General features: G+C 47.9%; 1 long non-coding RNA gene across 2 annotated transcripts; it reads right to left on the reverse strand.

Moving 5' to 3' along the window:
- Window positions 1-3,333: 3,333 nt before the first annotated feature.
- LOC135577607 (uncharacterized) lies at window positions 3,334-9,687 on the reverse strand. Of its 2 annotated transcripts, none has more exons than XR_010469324.1 (2): window positions 5,672-9,687; window positions 3,334-4,335 (listed from the first exon to the last, which is right to left on the reverse strand). It is a non-coding gene; the product is annotated as an uncharacterized LOC135577607 (long non-coding RNA). The 2 variants fall into 2 exon arrangements; XR_010469325.1 differs by having other exon boundaries at window positions 3,334-4,358.
- Window positions 9,688-10,022: the final 335 nt, after the last annotated feature.

Raw genomic sequence — 10,022 nt, forward strand, 5'->3', positions numbered from 1 at the left:
AGCAAAAACATGTCCTGCAGCCTAGCCTTGCCTTGCCTGTCCTTGCCTGTCCTAGCCTTGCCTTATGTCCTTCTCATCCTGCTCTCTGTCCCATCCTCTCTCACTAAGCCCTCGTCTGGCTGCATGTCTCTTCTTTCCTTTTCTCTCACTCTCCTCCTTCCTGCCTCTTTTCTTGCAATTCCTCCATCTCACTCCTGCAGCCCAACACTACATTTTAGTCTTCCTTCCCTTTCTCCTGCTCCCTTCGCTTTCTTCCTCTGTTCCATACCTTTCTTCCCGACTTGTCTCTTGGAGACTTTGGGCCAAACTGGCCCCAAGTCTGGGCATGCTTTGACAAGTTTTCAGAGGCCTGGCTGGTGGCAGCAGGGACACCAGGCAGTGACAGGCCCGGGGCTGACAGGCTCCCCATCCCCTAGGGGGCGCCTGGCTGCCACACCCAGCTGACATAGAACCTTGGTCACAATGCCCGCTACCGTGGCGAGGATGCGGTGGCTCTGCAGGTGACAGGGACACTGCAGGACTTGGTGTCAGCTCAGCAATTTCTCACTTCCCCATAGAAGCGGAATTCTGCAAATTGCTGCCATTGCTCTTGAAAGGATGTCATCAGGTGGGTGTTTTGGTGTCATACACTGAAAACAGAGCAGAAACTGTGAAATATTCCCATGATATGCATGGTCCCTGCCCCAAAGCACCATGACTCAGCCTAAGGAGATCTGCAGCTTATTTTTTTGTACTGCCAGCAGATTGTGGAAGTACAGTATAAAAACCATCCTTATGGAGAGATCTTGGTATTTTAGGCTTAGTCTAAGTGTCTCAAGTAGCTGGGGTTTTTGCTTGGGCCTAATCCATACGGTCTTATGGCTTTCCTCCTCGTCTGAAGACGAATGTGCTAGAAACCATAAAGCAAAAACATGTCCTGCAGCCTAGCCTTGCCTTGCCTGTCCTTGCCTGTCCTAGCCTTGCCTTATGTCCTTCTCATCCTGTTCTCTGTCCCATCCTCTCTCACTAAGCCCTCGTCTGGCTGCATGTCTCTTCTTTCCTTTTCTCTCACTCTCCTCCTTCCTGCCTCTTTTCTTGCAATTCCTCCATCTCACTCCTGCAGCCCAACACTACTTTTTAGTCTTCCTTCCCTTTCTCCTGCTCCCTTTGCTTTCTCCCTCTGTCCCCTATCTTTCTTCCCGACTTGTCTCTTGCAGACTTTGGGCCAAACTGGCCCCAAGTCTGGGCATGGTTTGACAAGTTTTCAGAGGCCTGGCTGGTGGCAGCAGGGACACCAGGCAGTGACAGGCCCGGGGCTGACAGGCTCCCCATCCCCTAGGGGGCGCCTGGCTGCCACACCCAGCTGACATAGAACCTTTGTCACAATGCCCGCTACCGTGGCGAGGATGCGGTGGCTCTGCACGTGACAGGGACACTGCAGGACTTGCTGTCAGCTCAGCAATTTCTCACTTCCCCTAAGAAGCGGAATTCTGCAAATTGCTGCCTTTGCTCTTGAAAGGATGTCATCAGGTGGGTGTTTTGGTGTCATACACTGAAAACAGAGCAGAAACTGTGAAATATTCCCATGATATGCATGGTCCCTGCCCCAAAGCACCATGACTCAGCCTAAGGAGATCTGCAGCTTATTTTTTTATACTGCCAGCAGATTGTGGAAGTACAGTATAAAAACCATCCTTATGGAGAGATCTTGGTATTTTAGGCTTAGTCTAAGTGTCTCAAGTAGCTGGGGTTTTTGCTTGGGCCTAATCCATACGGTCTTATGGCTTTCCTCCGCGTCTGAAGACGAATGTGCTAGAAACCATAAAGCAAAAACACGTCCTGCAGCCTTGCCTGTCCTTGCCTGTCCTTGCCTGTCCTAGACTTGCCTTATGTCCTTCTCATCCTGCTCTCTGTCCCATCCTCTCTCACTAAGCCCTCGTCTGGCTGCATGTCTCTTCTTTACTTTTCTCTCACTCTCCAGCTTCCTGCCTCTTTTCTTGCAATTCCTCCATCTCACTCCTGCAGCCCAACACTACTTTTTAGTCTTCCTTCCCTTTCTCCTGCTCCCTTCGCTTTCTCCCTCTGTTCCATATCTTTCTTCCCGACTTGTCTCTTGGAGACTTTGGGCCAAACTGGCCCCAAGTCTGGGCATGCTTTGACAAGTTTTCAGAGGCCTGGCTGGTGGCAGCAGGGACACCAGGCAGTGACAGGCCCGGGGCTGACAGGCTCCCCATCCCCTAGGGGGCGCCTGGCTGCCACACCCAGCTGACATAGAACCTTTGTCACAATGCCCGCTACCGTGGCGAGGATGCGGTGGCTCTGCAGGTGACAGGGACACTGCAGGACTTGGTGTCAGCTCAGCAATTTCTCACTTCCCCTAAGAAGCGGAATTCTGCAAATTGCTGCCATTGCTCTTGAAAGGATGTCATCAGGTGGGTGTTTTGGTGTCATACACTGAAAACAGAGCAGAAACTGTGAAATATTCCCATGATATGCATGGTCCCTGCCCCAAAGCACCATGACTCAGCCTAAGGAGATCTGCAGCTTATTTTTTTGTACTGCCAGCAGATTGTGGAAGTACAGTATAAAAACCATCCTTATGGAGAGATCTTGGTATTTTAGGCTTAGTCTAAGTGTCTCAAGTAGCTGGGGTTTTTGCTTGGGCCTAATCCATACGGTCTTATGGCTTTCCTCCTCGTCTGAAGACGAATGTGCTAGAAACCATAAAGCAAAAACATGTCCTGCAGCCTAGCCTTGCCTTGCCTGTCCTTGCCTGTCCTAGCCTTGCCTTATGTCCTTCTCATCCTGTTCTCTGTCCCATCCTCTCTCACTAAGCCCTCGTCTGGCTGCATGTCTCTTCTTTCCTTTTCTCTCACTCTCCTGCTTCCTGCCTCTTTTCTTGCAATTCCTCCATCTCACTCCTGCAGCCCAACACTACTTTTTAGTCTTCCTTCCCTTTCTCCTGCTCCCTTCGTTTTCTCCCTCTGTCCCATATCTTTCTTCCCGACTTGTCTCTTGCAGACTTTGGGCCAAACTGGCCCCAAGTCTGGGCATGCTTTGACAAGTTTTCAGAGGCCTGGCTGGTGGCAGCAGGGACACCAGGCAGTGACAGGCCCGGGGCTGACAGGCTCCCCATCCCCTAGGGGGCGCCTGGCTGCCACACCCAGCTGACATTGAACCTTTGTCACAATGCCCGCTACCGTGGCGAGGATGCGGTGGCTCTGCAGGTGACAGGGACACTGCAGGACTTGCTGTCAGCTCAGCAATTTCTCACTTCCCCATAGAAGCGGAATTCTGCAAATTGCTGCCATTGCTCTTGAAAGGATTGCCGCGACTGAGAGACGGGGACGCAACTTGATGCAAGCAAGGTGTCCGCTTTATTGTATGGCAAACATACATTTATATAGTCTAAGGCACACATGTTTCATGCTGATTGGCTAATCACTTTAACAGACATTAAGCTAGCTAAGGCGGGAATCTTAGTCAGGCAGTGTTCGCATGGTAACAAGATCGTTATCTCGTAGTCACAAGCTGTCCCCCGCTCCAGGGCTCCAGGGCGCAGGCACCCCCACCGACCACAAGCTCCCCGCCTCCAAGTCGCCTCACAACTACCGCAACACTTAACTTTATTCACACAACAAACTAGCCTATTAACTCCAAATACAGAAAACTAACTCATCAACTCTAAATTCAGACAACCCACATCTCCCCCTTTTTGTTTTAATTAACTGACCCTCCCAAGGTCGGCAAACGACCAACTCGAGGACATCTTACTAACAGCTCCGTACTGGGGGTTTTCGTAATTTCTTTCTGATCTTGGTCCGCTCCTTGCTGCACGAGGAAAATCTTGTTCATTGAAGCAGTTATTGATTTTGGAAGCATTGTAACACACATGGGATTACTATTAATAATGCTCATTTGAATGTCTTTGGCGCATTCAATCTTAGAATATAAAATGTCCACAGACCTTTGTGCTACAATTTTCCCCCAATCGTCAGAATAATAATCATACCGGGGAGAATATTCTGTCTCTCTACCTGTTATCAATAACACCTGAACTGTATTCCACTCAATTGTTAGGCAGTTATCACACCAGCGTCCTACTGTATGGCGATTTAGCCACTGTGATTTTCCACAATTAGCACAAATTCTACAAATCCACGGATTACATTTTTCACATTGGGGACACTTAAGCTCCCATTTGTTAACCTCTGGAACAGAGTTCATTCAATTATTGATCGGTAGTGTCTTCTATGTCAGTCGCAGGATCAGGACCAGGAATGTCTTCAGGAGGCTGCTGCAGTGTCTCTCGAAAAGGTCTCACATTTTTAGCTGGGATCCAGCGGGGACCTCTTTCTGTGGAAACACAAGCATAGCCTCTTCCCCATGTGACAAGGGGATAGGGTCCCATTATCTTACCTGTTTCGGGGTCCCGGATCAATACTGGCGGCTTAATCTTAGGTTCAAAAAGGGTGTTTGTGCTAAAATGACGAACTACTGGAGGATTGCTGTCTAACAGGGAACAATTCAAAAAGTTAAAAACATACAAGGCTTTCTGTATTCGCTCCTCTGGTGTAGCAGCCCCTATTCCCCCTTTTTGTTTTAATAACAGGCGTTTTAAGGTTTGGTGAGATCGTTCTATCAAAGCTTGTCCCGTAGGAGAATGAGGGATACCTGTAATGTGTGATATACCCCAAGAGGCAAAAAAGGTAGTTAAGGTTTTAGATACATATGCGGGGCCATTGTCAGTTTTAATTTGAGAGGGTACCCCTAAAGTAGCAAAAGCGCGCATTAGATGTTTTTGCACATCACGTGCTTTTTCTCCTATATGACAGGAAGCAAATAACATTCCTGAAAATGTATCAATAGAGCAATGAACAAACTTTAAACGACCAAATTCAGCAAAATGAGTGACATCTGTTTGCCAGAGTTGAAGGCTCTGTAGCCCTCTGGGGTTGACTCCTTCTGCTATAGAAGGGAAAGAGTGCCTTTGACAATCAGGACACACCGCAATGATATTATGGGCTTGTTGTATAGTGAGGTCAAATTGACGCTTAAGGCCTGCAGCGTTTTGATGAAAAAAGGAGTGGCTGAGTCTAGCTTGCGCTAATCGATCTGGTAACACCTGCACCGGTAGCGTAAGCAAATCCGCTTGTCGGTTCCCTTCTGCAATAAAACCAGGTAGAGAAGTGTGAGATCGAACATGCATAATAAAATAAGGGTGAAGACGGGAATTTAACAGAAAGATGAGTTCTTGTAACAAATTAAACAGTGCCGTATGAGAAACATCTCGTAGCACAGAAGCTTCTGCTCGGCTAACAATTCCTGCAACATAAGCAGAATCAGTGATTATATTGAGAGGAACAGACCATTTTCGAAACACTCGAACAACTGCAGACAATTCTACTATTTGAGGAGAACCCTGTACAGTCTCTACATCTGAGTTCCACTGTTCTTGATGATCATCCCACCAAAGGATAACAGACTTGTGAGATTTGCCAGACCCATCTGTGAATACAGTGAGGGCTTGTAAAGGCTGGTCACTCCGCTTTGGAATAGGTAAAAGGTGGAAATCGATGCTTAACAATTTGTGAGAAGGCGGATGAGAAGTGAGTTGGCCTGCATAGCCAGTTAGAGCTATGCCTAGTGCATCTGATTGTTGTTGTAACCATTGCAAGTAAACACTTGTTACCGGCATACATATGAGGGCGAAGTCCGTGCCTGCCAGGGTAAGTAATCGCTGTCGAGCCCTGATGATTAAAGATGCAAACATCTCATGTTGGGTAGAAATCGTCTTTGTGGCTTGGTTAGGTAAAAAAATCCATTCAATGATCAGTAAAGGGTCCGTTTTCTGGCAGTCCCATTGGAAAATAAGTGCATGAGGCTGTCTAGCAGGATTAAGGATGATTAATTGAAAAGGCAATTCTGGTTCCCATCGATGCGCTTGTCTGGAGGTAATCGCTGCCGCAGCTTTATGCAAGGAAGCTATGGCTTCAGGACTGAGAGTTCGCGGAGCGTCTAAGTCCGAGCTTCCTTTAAGCATTTTGAATAAGGGACGAAGATCCGCCTTAGTGATTCCTAACAATGGTCTGACCCAATTGATTGTTCCCAGCAGTTTTTGCACGTCATGTAAATTCTTTACATTCGCCTGTATTTGTAAAGGTTGCGGAGCAATAGTCTGAGCCCTTATACGCCATCCTAAGTATTTCCAAGGTGGTATTTTTTGAATTTTTTCTGGTGCAATACAGAGGTCTGCTGATTTTACAGCAGCCACGACAAGGGCTACAGCTTCCTCCATGACTTCATGGTGCTGTGCTGCCACTAGAATGTCATCCATATAATGATATAACAATGCAGCAGGTACTACAGTTCTGATAGGACTAAGTATTTTTGCTACATACCATTGGCATATTGTAGGGCTATTTTTCATTCCCTGTGGTAGCACAACCCACTGGTATCTTTGCAAAGGAGCTTGCATGTTGACGCTTGGTACAGAAAAGGCAAATTTAGGGGCATCGTCTGGATGCAATGGAATGTTGAAAAAACAATCTTTGAGGTCTATGATGGTTAAATGCCAATCTCTAGGGATCATGGCGGGTGACGGAAGCCCAGGTTGCAGGGCCCCCATGTCTTCCATAGCGTCATTAATTTTTCTGAGGTCATGGAGCAAGCGCCACTTGCCAGTCAGTTTTTTAATAACAAAAATAGGCGAGTTCCAAGGACTCGTAGAGGGTACAATATGTCCCATAGATAGTTGTTCATTAACTATTTCTTGGAGGGCGTGAAGTTTTTCCAGCGACAGGGACCATTGATCAATCCAAATAGGAGTATCTGTTTTCCAAGTTAACTTTAGGGTTTCACGCCCCTCAATGGCCCCACCTAAAAATGTGTCTGGATAGACATCCCCCACTGAGACAACACATCACGCCCCCACAAGACCATAGGTACTGGTAAGATAAACGGTTTGACTGAGGCAACTTGTCCTTCTGAATTTTGAACTTGTATTATTTCTGCGCTTTGGCGGCTAGCTCCACACCCCCCAATTCCTGCTAATGTCTGAGAGATATCAGCTAAAGGCCACCTAGAAGGCCACTTTGCTTGAGAAATAACGGTAACATCTGCACCTGTATCAATGATTCCACTCAACACGACTTGCTGACCTCTGCAAATGAGGGTGCATTGACATATAGGACGTTTTTGTGAGATGGCTTGAACCCATAAAATTAGTGGTTCTCCCGTAGATCCAAAACTTCCCTGTCTCTGTGGGAGCAATTGGTCAGGGATTGGGACATAGTCTTCCTTAGGGATCAGTATCAATTGAGCGATACGACTTCCCTCTGGCACTGTACAAGGAGGAAACGGGGTCCAGGCCATAATTTTGATTTCTGAATTACTGTCAGGATCAATTACTCCGGGCAATACAAAAAGTCCTGACAGAGTGGTGGACGATCTTCCTAATAATAAAGCCTGCGTTCGAGGGGGCAAAGGACCTGCAATTTTGGTAGGCAGTAAGTGAACAGAGGAATCAAGTAGCGTTACTGTGTGGGCGGTTGCCAGGTCCAGGCCGGCGCTCCCTCCTGTTGCTGGGCGGAGACTGGAAACACTCCTGTTTCCCCCCCCGGCGTTTGTGGGGGCGCCGGTCGCGGAACTTGTGTCTGTGCGCGCCGCGGTCCCGCGCTCTGCGATCGGTTTCCCTGTATGGGGCGCCCTTGAGAGTCGTATTTAGATCGACACTGGTTAGCATAGTGGCGCCCTTTTTGGCACTTAGGACAAACTCCAGGTATTTGGGGTCGTTTCCCATCATTGGCACTAAAGCAATCTTTTTTAAGGTGTCCCGGTTTTCCACACCCATAGCAGTTTCGCTGTGGGTCGGCGCCCATAGGGCCGTGCATGGCCGCAAAAGCAGCAGCCATGGCCTCATATTTATGATCCATAGTGCCAATTCTATTACAGGCTTCCACCATTTCAATTAAGGTAGGGTTTTGATTTGGGAGAGACTTCAAGAGCTTTTTACAATCGGCGTTAGCGTTTTCCACAGCCAGTTTAAGGAGTATAATCTCCCGAGCCTGTACGTTATCAACTTGCCGCTCTAAGGCTTGTTTTAATCTATCTATAAACTGCATATACGGCTCACGGGGTTCCTGAGTGATACTAGTGAATGCTTTTTGGGGTCTGCCAGAGTCAGGGACTCTCAACAAGGCCCTTTTCGCTTCTTCTCTGCCTGCTTCCAAAGCCTCTCGAGGAATGTCCCTAGCTTGGGCCGCGGGATCCGAAAACTGCCCTGTTCCTGTGAGGTGCTCTATAGTCAATGCAGCTAAGGCGGCATTAGCATGTCCTGCATAACCCAGCAAAACTGTCTGCAATCCCGTTCTCCATTGAGACTCCCACATTGTATATTGTGTTGGGGTTAATAACAATCGCGCGAGAGATTTTAAATCATGTGGGGTCATGACATATGTATCGAATACAGAAGATAAAAGGCTTGCAAAATAAGGGGAAGACAACCCATGCTCGGTAACTGTACGGCGCAACTCCTTAATGACCGAAAAAGAAAGAGCTTCCCACTGAGCTTGAGCCCTCCCCCGTCCTTGGTATATAACGGGGGCTACTATAGTTCTGGCTATTTCCAACTCCCCCTCGTTTATCGCTTGGCGCTTAATCTTTCCCCAAACCTCATGAGGATCAGGGGGAAAAAGATCAGGTTCCTTTTCAGGGTCAATCGGACCCGGGTCAAAGGGATCACCCTCCGGGGGATATCCAGCAGCACAAGCTAACGGTGGCGCAGAGGGTTCCGCCCCACCAGCGATTTTAGAAGGGCAGGAGGGAGGTGACTGAGCTCCCTCCTCGGAGCCTCGCTGATTTTGCTCTTGTGCCTTTATGGTTTCAAAGATTTTTCTCCAACTGGGGAGCATATACTGCGCTTCCTCATCTCCTGAGGTGGCTGCGTCCCATAACTTTACCCCCACATCGTCCCAAAGTTCACGCGTAAAAATAGAAGAAGCAGTCACCGCTGGGATCTTAACCTGCACCCATTTAAGGATTAACTTAAGATCTTGTTCCGAAAGAGTCTTTTTCCCATGCTTCTTAAGTAGAGCTTTCATAAGCTCATAAACATCTCTCTCAGGGGAAGACTCCTGATTCCCCATTTTGCTAGTTTCCCGCAGCTCACCTCTCGTTCCAGACGGAGGGATTGTTTGGCCGGCCGGCTTATCCTGCTTCCTTTCAGCAGCTCATTCCACGTTCTGCGGGACTCGCGACATGCCACCAGGTAGGCGGTTTTTCAATCCTCGGCGGTTTCGTCGCTGACGATCACGTCGGAGGTCACCAATTTGCCGCGACTGAGAGACGGGGACGCAACTTGATGCAAGCAAGGTGTCCGCTTTATTGTATGGCAAACATACATTTATATAGTCTAAGGCACACATGTTTCATGCTGATTGGCTAATCACTTTAACAGACATTAAGCTAGCTAAGGCGGGAATCTTAGTCAGGCAGTGTTCGCATGGTAACAAGATCGTTATCTCGTAGTCACAAGCTGTCCCCCGCTCCAGGGCTCCAGGGCGCAGGCACCCCCACCGACCACAAGCTCCCCGCCTCCAAGTCGCCTCACAACTACCGCAACACTTAACTTTATTCACACAACAAACTAGCCTATTAACTCCAAATACAGAAAACTAACTCATCAACTCTAAATTCAGACAACCCACAAGGATGTCATCAGGTGGGTGTTTTGGTGTCATACACTGAAAACAGAGCAGAAACTGTGAAATATTCCCATGATATGCATGGTCCCTGCCCCAAAGCACCATGACTCAGCCTAAGGAGATCTGCAGCTTATTTTTTTGTACTGCCAGCAGATTGTGGAAGTACAGTATAAAAACCATCCTTATGGAGAGATCTTGGTATTTTAGGCTTAGTCTAAGTGTCTCAAGTAGCTGGGGTTTTTGCTTGGGCCTAATCCATACGGTCTTATGGCTTTCCTCCTCGTCTGAAGACGAATGTGCTAGAAACCATAAAGCAAAAACATGTCCTGCAGCCTAGCC

The sequence above is a fragment of the Columba livia genome, unplaced genomic scaffold (genome assembly GCF_036013475.1).
Source record: "Columba livia isolate bColLiv1 breed racing homer unplaced genomic scaffold, bColLiv1.pat.W.v2 Scaffold_107, whole genome shotgun sequence".
In the NCBI taxonomy this organism is placed as follows: Eukaryota; Metazoa; Chordata; class Aves; order Columbiformes; family Columbidae; genus Columba; species Columba livia.